The 12819-nt window shown below is 46.9% G+C and overlaps 1 protein-coding gene across 1 annotated transcript in view; it reads left to right on the top strand.

Annotated features, from left to right (window-relative positions):
* The window catches only part of LOC310768730 (cytochrome P450 2F3-like), a 182172-nt gene that overhangs the window by 59580 nt on the left and 109773 nt on the right, over nt 1-12819 (top strand). The gene's annotated exons all lie outside the window — the stretch shown is intronic.

Raw genomic sequence — 12819 nt, 5'->3', positions numbered from 1 at the left:
GACGTCCCTATTTTCATCGGAGAAATGTTGGAGGGTGTGGAAAGCTGAATGGGTAACCCAAATAAGGCCATATTTGTTTCTAGGGTGGCCAAAAAACCACTGGACTTTTCCTGCTTCAGTCATGAATCAGTGGTGCTGTCATCACCTTAAAAGTGTGAGCTGTCCAGCCTTTTCTGTCGGTTGTAAGACCCTGAAGGAAGGGTCTTACCCACACCCAGTTTGTCTATCCTGCTTCGCAGTGCTTTTTTTAAAAAGAGGGGGGAAAGGTGCCAGAACTCACCATGAAGCATTCCCTCTGATGAAAATAGGGACGTCCGAGGGACGCAGGTGGCGCTGTGGTCTAAACCACTGAGCCTAGGGGTTGCCGATCAGAAGGTCGGCGGTTCGAATCCCCGCAACGGGGTGAGCTCCCGTTGCTCGGTCCCTGCTCCTGCCAACCTAGCAGTTCGAAGGCACGTCAAAGTGCAAGTAGATAAATAGATACCGCTCTGGGAAGGTAAGCGGCGTTTCCGTGAGCCGCTCTGGTTTCTCCAGAAGCGGCTTAGTCATGCTGGAAAAACTGTCTGCAGACAAACGTCGGCTCCCTCTGCCAGTAAAGCGAGATGAGCGCTGCAACCCCAAAGTCGTCTGCGACTGGACTTAACTGTCAAGGGTTCCTTTACCTTTTTAAGGAAAAGTGGGACATTCTGGGATCAAATCAGAACCTGGGATGGCTTCTGTAAAACCAGAACTGTCTATGGAAAATAAGGACACTTCACTTGTAGGGTCTTCATGAAGTTGTTAATGTAAGTGCCGCACTTTTAATGTTTTTTTTGGGAGAAGGTGCTGGTACTAGGTACCCTTTTTTACTTTTTATTTTGTTAGAGCGTTTATTAATTTTCCAATAAAAACATCCAATTAACATTCAAATCATAATCGTAATCCAATAGAAATAAAAAAAACTAAAATAAAAAAAATCCAATTGTCTTCCGAATTTGCTTCTGGTTTTACGGCATCCCACGGCCTGAACTTCAAAGCAACTCTGAACTCCGATTTTATCTCTCCAAACTTCTTTGCCTCTGGCTCTGTGATCTTCAACGTGTCAAAAAACACGAATAATCTTTCCACCTCCGAGTGCAGACTTGTTTATATTATGTTCCCTTCAACTGTTCTTTTCCCCCCTTCCTCATGCCGCTTCAGCTAATGGTACTAAGTACCCTTGAGTACCACCAGGAAAAGCACTGCAAGTTAGAGGTTATTTACTCCCTGGCAGTGGCGTAGCATGGGTTGTCAGCACCCGGGGCAAGGCAAGTAATTTGCGCCCCCTAACCCGTGGATTTGCGCCCCCTAACCCGTGGATTTGCGCTCCCTAACCCGTGGATTTGCGCCCCCTAACCCGTGGATTTGCGCCCCCTAACCCTAACCCCCAGATGTTGCGCCCGGTGCGGCCGGCCCCCCCTGCACCCCCCACGCTACGCCACTGCTCCCTGGAGGGTTTTTGGGGGAGGGTGCATCTCCTCCCTTCTAATTTTGCCTCCTCCTCCAGGGGGAAGATCTTCTTTTCTTTCTTTTTTTAAATAATGTTTATTACTTTTCAATTTAAACACTACAAAAAAAGAACAATACAATACAATAACACTAACGCATTAAACTAACAGAACAAAACAAAAACAATTTAAAACACATCAAACAATTTCAATATCTTATCTTTCATTCACTTATTTCAGCGACCTCCTCACACCTCCCTTTTTGTATTCCACTTCTGTTAATTGTTTCAGCAATTCCTTTCCATCTTCCTCTGTTTTGTATCCTATAATTATCTTAACATACTCTAACCTTATTTTTTCCTTTAATACTCTAATAATCTATTTATACTTAATTCCTTATAACATTTCTACTAAAGCCATATACCTTCATTCCCACATTTTTCTAACATTCATTAATTTTACAGTATTTCTGTAGATAGTCTTTAAACTTTTTCCAGTCTTTTTCCACCGACTCTTCTCCCTGGTCTCGGATTCTGCCGGTCATTTCCGCCAGTTCCATATAGTCCATTAACTTCATCTGCCATTCTTCCCGGGTGGGTAAATCTTGTGTCTTCCAATACTTCGCGATGAGTATTCTTGCTGCTGTTGTTGCATACCAGGGGGAAGATCTTCTACATGCAGAAGACATGTAGGGCACAAGGCAACCTGGCTGCAAAAGTCACAAGAGGAGGAGTTCCTACAGATTTCCTTCAAAGAGAATTTCTGTGGATTCTCTTCATGGAATCATGGAATCTTAGAGTTGCAAGGGACTCCAAGGGTCATCCAGTCCAACCCCCTGTAATGCAGGAATCTTAAGCGTCCATGACAGATGTCCACCCAACCTCTGCTTAAAAAAAAACCCACCCAAACTTCCTTTGAGCTCTTGCAGGGGTTTCCCTCCAGTTTGGGCCAGCAAAGGCTCACCCAAATTCTGTTTGTCTCGTGAGTAGAAAACATGGGTCTGAGCTTTTCTTTTCTTTTCTCAGAAAAGATAAAAAAATAAACCAAAAGAGGTATTTATTTCAGAATGGAGTCTTGGAGCCTCAGCTTCAGGATCTGTCCTTCCAGTGAGCACTCAGGGCTGATTTCCTTCAGAATGGATAGGTTTGATCTTCTTGCAATCCATGGGACTCTCAAGAGTCTCCTCCAGCACCAGAATTCAAAAGCATCCATTCTTCGGCGATCAGCCTTCTTTATGGTCCAGCTCTCACTTCCATACATCGCTACTGGGAAAACCATAGATTGAACTATACCGCCCTTGTCAGCAAGGTGATGTCTCTGCTTTTTAAGATGCTGTCTAGGTTTGTCTCTGGTTAGCCTCTCTTTATTTTCTTCTACCAATAGGGTACCTATGTAAGGACTCTATATGGGCTCTTGGATACCCCATAAGGGGAAAAGGGCATGATTTTATTTACAACAGCGCCCGGCGCCTTCCCTCAGAAACCTCTGGCTTGTCCGCTTCCGTTCCCTCTTCCCTCAGAGACTCAAGGGGTGAGATGTCTGGTGAGGAACCAAACGAGTCCCGGGATTGTTTCTGTGGGAAAATAAGACCCTTTCCCTCTCCCCTCCAGACCAGACAAGGGATGTGAGCAAACTGAGCAGAGACCAGGGAGCCGTCCTCTAGCGGAGGCGTTTTCCCGCCTTTTTCCTCTCTCCTGCCATGAAGGTGGTATGAAAACCAGGCTCAAAATGGCTCCCTTTAGGGAGCTGCCTCTCTCCCTCTTTCCAAGGCAACAGCCTCTAGCGTGACGCAGTCTAGTAAATGTATTGTTGCATGCCATGCCAAAGGGTGCATGTAATTCCAGGGGTCCATGTGTTTACCCAGGATTTGTGCTTCCTTTGGAAGTAAGAGGCAGATGAGACTGCAGTGTCTTTATGATCTATGGTTTATTTGCACACCCATACATCACCTGAGCCTATGATGGAGGGACTCACAGCTTTACACTGCAGGAGGTTCCTGCTTCTCCCATGGCCCCATTCTTGGATGCCTGCAGAAATCAGCCATGGCTCAGTGGACATAAGTCGACTGAAATCCCAAAACACTTTAGAACTATCTTTATGTATGCAGCTACGGCAGCTAGAATTTTAGTAGCAAAAAACTGGAAACGTGACTCAATTCCTACAAAGCTTGACTGGCAGGTGAAGATGATAGAATACTTGGAACTTGCTAAAATGACTGGGAGGAAACTCAAACCAGAAAGTGTGTAAAGAATGGAAAACATTTAAAGACTATCTAAAACAATATTGTGAAAATGCAAATCTCCTGACAGGTCCAGATTGAATCTTGAATATTAAGGAAAACTATAAATGTAGAAAATTTTCTGGATATGTAACAGATATAACAGGAAATGCATAAAGGTTAAGAATATGTAGAAAGCACAATGAGGTGAATCGGAAGTCAAAAGTGTGTGTGATGTTAGACGATGCGTTGTTAGTTAATGTGTAGTTGTCACTAAGGTATTGTCTTTGTTGTTATATGTAAATTGTTTTGCAATAAAGTTTAAAAAAGAAAGAAAGAAGAAATCAGCCATGGCTCTCTGTCCCTTTGCTCAGCGTGCCGCATTTAACAGACTGCAACCTCTTTCCCAGGTCACATCCCCACCACTGCAATCTGAAGGCCCAGCTCTGCTTTGGCTCTGCCAACCGCTCACACCCATCTGTCATCAGGCGCAGAGTGTTTTCTTTGTTAATCCCCCTTACATCTTGATCTCCATAATAGCTCCCAGGCCATTACCTGAATGGGAAACTGGTTTGGCCTGTATTTTAACACTTTGCTAAACCCAGCACCTGACAGCCCATTTTAATTCTGCAATCATTGATTGAACTACAACTCCTATTAGACCCAGGAATTTTGGGGAGGATCTGGCACCCAGGAGTTTAGGGTAAGGTGACCAGACGTCCCCATTTCCCAGGGACAGTGCCCGGATTTACAAATCAGTGCCCATACAAAATCCATTGAAGTTGAAAAGTGTCCCCGGATTCATTGAAAAAAATCTGGTAACCTTACTTTAGGGGAGTCAAGGCACCCACAAACTCAGAACAGTATAAGCACAAATTCCCTCAAGAGTTTCCCTCACATGAAGATTCAAAAGTTTCTCCCACGTCTTTTCTCTCTAGGGGTAAATTATTATTTATTCCTTATTATTTATTCCTTTTCCAGGAAAAGGAAACGGTGATGGTTTTACATTAAGGCCTCTCGTGCAACCATATTTGAAGGCTGAGGAGAAGCAAGCTGAACTGAGCTTCATCCACAGTGAGCTCTTAGCCACCGATTACCAGGAGCCATTTTCACAATGCAGTGGTACTTCAGGTTACAGACGCTTCAGGTTACAGACTCCGCTAACCCAGAACTAGTACCTCGGGTTAAGAACTTTGCTTCAGGATGAGAACAGAATAGCACGGTGGTGGTGTGGCGGCAGCAGGAGGCCCCATTGGCTAAAGTGGTACCTCAGGTTAAGAACAGTTTCAGGTTAAGAACGGACCTCCGGAATGAATTACAGTGGTACCTCAGGTTACATACGCTACAGGTTACATACGCTTCAGGTTACAGACTCTGCTAACCCAGAAATAGTGTTTCAGGTTAATAACTTTGCTTCAGGATGAGAACAGAAATCGTGCTCCGGCGGTGCAGCAGCAGTGGGAGGCCCCATTAGCTAAAGTGGTGCTTCAGGTTAAGAACAGTTTCAGGTTAAGTACGGACCTCTGGAACGAATTAAGTACTTAACCTGAGGTACCACTGTAAGTTCTTAACCTGAGGTACCACTGTACAGGGTGCCTGACATGCCACCTGAAATTAAATATACCTATGTTTTCTCCTGTGCAATGGAAGTCAAAAATGTGTGTCTAGGGAGATGCTTAGTAGAAAAAGTCGGCTGCCTTCTGCTCTGGATTGAGTGGCAACCTCTTTGACTGCACCTTGCGAAAGAAAAGGGTGTTTGGGGAAATGCCACGTGACAGAGGGACACATGGCGCTGCTGGGCCCTCGTCCCGTGGCCCAGAGCCCCTGGGAAGCTGCTAAGTATTTGGCTGTGTCTGCATGTTGTTCCACTCCTGAGAAGTTGTTGAGCTGAACTTGCTTCTCAATGGTATCTATTTGCTTAACTTCGCTCTATGTTTAATTAGTTCCCGTTACGCAACAGAAATTCTGAGCAAAAATAAGAGCGTTGTTTTGCATCTTTAGAAAATCTAGAATCGGCTTTGGCAGTGATGCCGAACCAACAGCAGGTTTCCAAGAAATGTCCCCTCTGCCTGGAGTTTGATGCATGAAGTAATGTAATAGCAATCTTCTCTTGAGAAATAGGTTGGAGCTGATCTTTGAGGGAAGAAGGTGAGGAGGGGGGTAGACTACCTTGGCTGTGAGTCCTGGATGACCCACTCCACTCCCACCAGATGTCAAAGAGAAAAACAACTACCAGACTTTTAGAAGACATCTGAAGGCAGCCCTGTTTAGGGAAGCTTTTAATGTTTGACGGACTATTGTATTTTAATATTTTATTGGAAGCCACCCAGAGTGGCTGGGGAAACCGAGCCAGAAGGGTAGGGTAAAAATAAATTATTATTATTATTATTATTATTATTATTATTATTATTGGCTTACAGGCCTTTTCCACTTGGCCTGGGAGGGCGGAACCTGGACTGACTCCAGCTACAAAAGCAGAGGCGGCTGAACAAATTATTGGGCTGGGATATTGTTGGAGAGGAGGGCGCCGTTGCTGCTATTATTGTTTTAAATGTTTTACATTGTTTTAAACTGCTGTTCAACATGTGCAGTTTTAAATTTGGAGGGGTTGTTTTGGTTTCTTTGAAATAATTGCAGTGGTTCCGGCCATGGGGAGGAATGGCGGGGTGGGTCAGGTTGGGTAAAGGCCACACGGCACAGGCAGTCCCTCCTTTAGGGTTGCCAACAACTTTCTCTGGGTGAAAGTCAACAACTTTTTGTGTCTGGATTTTTACTTCTTGAAATGTAGCAATCCCACCTCCCTCCAGTCCTGGGAAATTGCCATTCTTGGGCAAGGTTCTTGAGCACAAGCATGTGGACCAGATCCAAATGCTCTTGGAGGAAACTGGTTTTCTAGACTGAAATATACTCGGAGTCGAGAGCGGATTTCATGCCCTTTATTCAGCTCATAGTGGTGAGGAGGAATGCAAGTTCCCCCAGAATGTCTGCTTTATATACATTATTTACACAAAGGGCCAGTGGCGTAGCGTGGGTTGTCAGCACCCGGGGCAAGGCAAGTAATTTACGCCCCCTAACCCGTGGATTTGCGCCCCCTAACCCATTGATTTGCCCTAACCCCAGATGTTGCGCCCGGTGCGGTCCGCCCCCCCTGCACCCCCCACGCTACGCCACTGCAAAGGGCCCCACGCGATTGGCTAATTCCGGGATTCTCCTGTAGGCCAATCAGGTTGTGGATTCACTTCCACCTGGAGCTGGATTGGGTGGCTCCTGTGGACCAATCAGACTGCTGCATTCTGGACCCTATTGTTCTAGGACCAATCAGACTGCTGCATTCTGAATCCTATTGTTCTAGGACCAGTCAGACTGCTGCATTTTGGATCCTATTCAACTCAGTACGTAACATAGACCCACTTCAGTCATCAGTTCTGACAACCGCATTACTGGGAGCCAGTCATCTGTAGGTTTCTCTCTTTGTATTCTGCTTCCTTAAATAGAAGGAATCCACTTTGCTGCTCATCTCTGAGTCTCTGTGCTGACCTGAAGCTGAACCGGCCCTGACAGCGGTGGGGAGTCACCACTTCGCAGTTTTCTTCAGGCGCCCAAATGTCTTGGGCCAGCCCTGGTTGTATGTGTTAGAGATCAGCAACTCAGCATAGCAGCTGGGGCTTGCCATAAGGGCGAGGCTTCAGGTTCCAGTTAAGCCCATCTTAACTGAGGATAAAACCTCACCCAGAGTTTCTATTATATCCCAGGAACGTCTCTTGAAGAGAAAGGCCTAATCCATACACTGGCATGAGGGAGCTCAACATGTCAGGTTCTGCACTTAGGCAGGAAAAACCAGATGCACAAAATTAGGATGAAGGGCATCTGGCTTACTAGCAGTACATGTGAAAAGGATCTAGGGGTCTTAGTGGACCACTGGCACTGTGGGTTAAACCACAGAGCCTAGGACTTGCCAATCAGAAGGTCAGCGGTTCGAATCCCCGCAACGGGGTGAGCTCCCATTGCTCGGTTCCTGCTCCTGCCAACCTAGCAGTCCGAAAGCACGTCAAAGTGCAAGTAGATAAATAGGTACCGCTCTGGCGGGAAGGTAAACAGCGTTTCCATGAAATATAGGGCTGCTATATTTCAGAATATAGGGACGCAAGTGGCGCTGTGGGTTAAACCACAGAGTCTAGGGCTTCCTGATCAGAAGGTCGGCAGTTCGAATCCCCGCAACAGGGTGAGCTCCCGTTGCTCGGTCCCTGCTCCTGCCCACCTAGCAGTTAAGAGCACGTCAAAGTGCAAGTAGATAAATAGGTACTGCTCTGGCGGGAAGGTAAACGGCGTTTCCGTGCGCTGCTCTGGTTCGCCAGAAGCGGCTTAGTCATGCTGGCCACGTGACCCGGAAGTGTCTCCGGACAGCGCTGGCTCCTGGCCTCTTAAGTGAGATGAGCGCACAACCCTAGAGTCGGACACGACTGGCCCGTATGGGCAGGGGTACCTCTACCTTTACCTTAATGTTGCAATACATATATGAAATCCTTACATAATGATACATATACATTATATTCGTAAATTGACATTTTCACATTTCATTATGTACCAACATTTATCCATTTCTTATTTCTTGCCCCGTGTCTTCCCTCCACCCGTGCATGACTTCCTTGTTATTATTTTGTAACTTTATTATTGAGATTGTATTTTTGTATCTTAATAATTAAACATTCAGTCTTATATATCAGCTTTACTTAGCTTAACTTTGTGAAATCAGTCTATACATATCAAAAAATTCTTGTTGGAGCATCTTTTGGTCATGTATTCTTCTACACATTTCCATTCCTGTTTGAGATTTTGATTGGATTGCATTCTAATTGTTGCCGTCATTTTTGCTAATTCAATCATTTCAAAAAATTTATGTTGCCAATCTTTCAATGTTGGTACTTCTTCTGATTTCCAGTAATAATAATACCGTAATTTATTTATAACCCCCGCCCATCTGGCTGGGTTTCTCAGCTCTCTAGGGTTTCAGGGTCCTTCCCAGGCCTCTCCAGGAATTGAACCAGGGATGCAAACTATCTGCTCACCCCCCCCCCGCTGACCTATGGGAGGTGGGAGCAGGGGGGGCGACTCTGCACTTTCCCCTCCCCTCCTGCTTTGCATCTGCCAACACCACCCGCCCCCGGGTGATTGACACTTGTAGACATCTTCTGCGGCTGTGATTCAAAGGTGGGGGGCAACATTCTTGCACATGGTTGGATTTTCCGGCCAGGTTCGTGTACTAATGGCAACTTCTTGGCTTGGCTACTGCAAGGCGCTGTAGGTGGGGCTGCTGAGGAAGAGCGTCCAGAAATGTCTGCTGGTCAGCCCCGGGCCAAAGCGGTGTCCGTCCTCTGGTGCCCTTCTGGTGAACTGGGGAGGAATGCAAACAGAGGGAGAGAGTGTAATGCAGTGGTTAAAGCCCTTTGTGGCTTAGGGCCCTTGCATTTACGGGACCGCCTCTCCTGGTCTGCCCCACAGAGGACCTTAAGGTCCATGAATAACCACAGTTTAGAGGTCCCGGGCCATAAGGAAGTCAGACTATCCTCCACCAGGGCCAGGGCCTTTTCAGTGATGGCTCCGACCTGGTGGAATGCTCTGTCCCACGAGACTAGGGCCCTTCAGGATTTAACCTCCTTCCATCAGGCCTGTAAGACAGAGCTATTCCGCCTGGCCTTTAATTTGAATTCAGCCTGATCTTTTATTCCCCTTCTCTTCCCTCTCCCTCCCCTTTTATGAAGATTACCCGCTCTGAGACCCCACAGCTAATTCTCCCCTGGCCTCCTTGTCGGCCCAAGTAGGACTAATTCAGCCAGCTAGCCCTGGGGATTATCTAATGCTTATTAGATGGATTTCCCCTAAATTGATTTCTGAACTTTGAATATTATTGTTATTCATGTTTTTATACTGTATTTTATGCTGCTTTTACAATTAAGTGTTTTAAATTTGTTGTTAGCTGTTGTTAGTCCGGCTTTTGAACCGGGAAGGGCGGGGTATAAATAAAAAATTATTATTATTATTATTATTTATTAGTGGTTAGAGAGTAGGACTAGAACCTAGGAGGAGAGACCAGGGTTCAAACACCCGCTTGGCCAGGAAGCTCAATGGGTGACCTTGAAGGCCCTGTCTCTCTCAGCCTGGCCTACCTCACAGGGTTGTTGTGGGGTTAAATAGGAGGCGGAGAACCATGGACACAGACTTGAGCTCCTTGGGGACAAAGGCAGGGTAAAGGTAAAGGTAAAGGGACCCCTGACCATTAGGTCCAGTCGTGGCCGACTCTGGGGTTGCGGCACTCATCTCGCTCTATAGGCAGAGGGAGCCAGTGTACAGCTTCCCGGTCATGTGGCCAGCATGACTAAGACGCTTCTGGCGAACCAGAGCAGTGCACGGAAACGCCGTTTACCTTCCCACCGGAGCGGTACCTATTTATCTACTTGCACTTTGACGTGCTTTTGAACTGCTAGGTTGGCAGGAGCAGGGACCGAGCAACAGGAGCTCACCCCGTCACGGGGATTCGAACCGCCGACCTTCTGATCAGCAAGTCCTAGGCTCTGTGGTTTAACCCACAGCGCCACCACGTATTGGTTGGTTGGTTGGTTCTCTGCCGAGCAGAAGACTTCCTTCCCAGTCCCACGTGGGACTAAATGCCTGCAAGCTTCGTGATCCTTCAGCGGACTCCCCAATCCGTTCATCATTAACCAGTGCAATTAGGCAACCGAGTAATGGATTTTCTCACTGCATGCTCAGCCACTTTGGCCCAAGGCTAGATCTATTGTTATTAAGTTTTATTAAGTGTTTGTAACATTGGTTTCCCAACATCATGTAAACAGTCTCAAAAATTGCCACAGGTTGGGTGCATTTTGCAAGCTGAAGATTTCAGGCGAAAGGGGGTGGAATTTGTGGCTCTGTACAGACGGCTCAGAAAAACAGCTCCCCTCCCCACATTTGGCTAAAATGAGCATCAGGAGTCGACTGCCACAGTTCCTGCCATGACAACGCATTCTTTCTACAAGCTCCGCAGCCCAAATCTCACAGAGAGTTCTGCTTCCATGGACTGAGCTGGGCTGGGCACTCTGTTATAAAACAGAGAGGTGCTGGGGCTCAGTCCTTTGGCAAGCCCCTGCCCTTTGGCCCTGGGAATCCTTCAAACGCCAGGCATCAGAGAGCTGGTGACATGAGCTGGGGGCGGGGAATTCAACGCAGCTCACATGCAAAGGACCAAATTCACACTTTCCCAAACGACCCATGAACACAGAGCCGTTGTTGGGAAGTTGCTCTCCTCTGAACTTTGCAGTGCAGCAATCCAGCCAAATAACTTGCGCAACAACAAGAGAAACCAAGAAACGGAGAGGAAAGGAAACGGACAGGAATGCCCATTTCTAACAATCGAACAAAGCTGAAGGCAAATCACTCAAAGGCATAATGGTTAGAGGGCTGGGAGACCAGGGCTCGTCTCCCCACTCCCAACACCATGAAACCATACATGGTCTCTCGACCTCACAGGGTTGCTGTAAGGATAAAATGAGGAGCAGAGAGCCATGTGCACTACTTTGAGCTTCTTGGTAGAAGAGCTGGGATTTGAATGTAATAAAGTAGAATAGTTATAATAACTGGGGGTCACCTAAAGGCAGGAGGCGACCCAGAAATAAGCTTTGGAGCCCACTTCATGGCTTTGCAGAGGCAGCCAAGAGAAACTAGGACAGCCACGTTTGTCCCAAGGCTTATTCTTCTCTTCAGCAACACAATCAGCACAACAAAGTCTCTCGAGTGTCTGCCAAAAGACCTTTGTTTCACCACCATCCACGGCAAGCACTTTCTTCTTGGCTGAAAAAAGTGAGGAGGAAGGACCTGCTCACCTCTCTTCAAGCAATCAGGCTGAAGCGGGTTAGTCGATAGGACCAATGCCTAAGCCAATACCGCTCAATTCTTGTAATCAGTAAAGTTGTGGCCTAATTTCGCCCATTAACCTAAAATATTGATGTCTTGGGTCTTTATTTCCAAGGGGGAGGCGGGAACTCGCCACGCAACTTACCTTTTGTTGGTATCTTCATGAACTTATCTAAAAGACTGAGTTAAGCATTTGAAAAATCTATCGAAACCGGACATTATAAGTTCATCTTAGGTTGGGTAGTTCACAAGTCTCTGTGACTTTGTTTAATGGTTTGTATTTTTCTCAGAAGGTTGATAAAGAATGTATAATTTATTATTCTGTGTATATTAATCGCCAACGTGTTGCATGAGTCGCACTACTTCTTTCAGCAGCACAGGTTGAATTTTTCTAGGCTCTGATAATAGAGGCAGAGCACAAATATCCTCCACTGACAGCCCTCTCCTCATCCTTGAATTTGTCCAATCCTCTTTTAAAGCCATCTAGATTGGTGGCCGGGATGCGGGTGGCACTGTGGGTTAAACCACAGAGCCTAGGACTTGCCCATCAGAAGGTCGGCGGTTCGAATCCCCGCGACGGGGTGAGCTCCCGTTGCTCGGTCTCTGCTCCTGCCAACCTAGCATTTCGAAAGCACACCAGTGCAAGTAGATAAATAGGTACCACTCCAGCGGGAAGGTAAACGGCGTTCCTGTGCGCTGCTCTGGTTCACCAGAAGCGGCTTAGTCATGCTGGCCACATGACCCGGAAGCTGTACACCGGCTCCCTCGGCCAATAAAGCGAGATGAGCGCCGCAACCTCAGAGTCGGCCACGACTGGACCTAATGGTGAGGGGTCCCTTTACCTTTACCTAGATTGGTGCCCATCACATCCTTAGGGCTTAATTTAAGCCCCAGAATTTGATCTCAGGTTTGAATCTCAGTTGCTGGAAACCACAGGAGGGGAGAAGGCTCTTGCGCTTGTATTCTGCTCCCTGAGTTCCCACATTTGATAACAGGTTGCTGGATGTGGATGGGCACATGGAACCTCCAGGTCCAGTGGCAGTCTATCTAGGTTTTTCAGTTCTTGGGGGGAGAGGGGCATTTGGCCACTGTAGGAACAGGATGCTGGACATAACACTTTGGCCTGAACCAGCAGTCAAGTTCTCCTGGTGTTCTTAAGCTTTCCAGGGTCTGGGCGGGGCCTGTGAAATGGGGCCAAAATGGGGAAACTGGGAAGTGGAAAGCCAGGGG

The sequence above is a fragment of the Podarcis filfolensis genome, assembly GCF_964270895.1.
Source record: "Podarcis filfolensis genome assembly, chromosome: 8".
Lineage (NCBI taxonomy): Eukaryota > Metazoa > Chordata > Lepidosauria > Squamata > Lacertidae > Podarcis > Podarcis filfolensis.
This window is presented reverse-complemented; position numbering and strand designations above follow the sequence as displayed.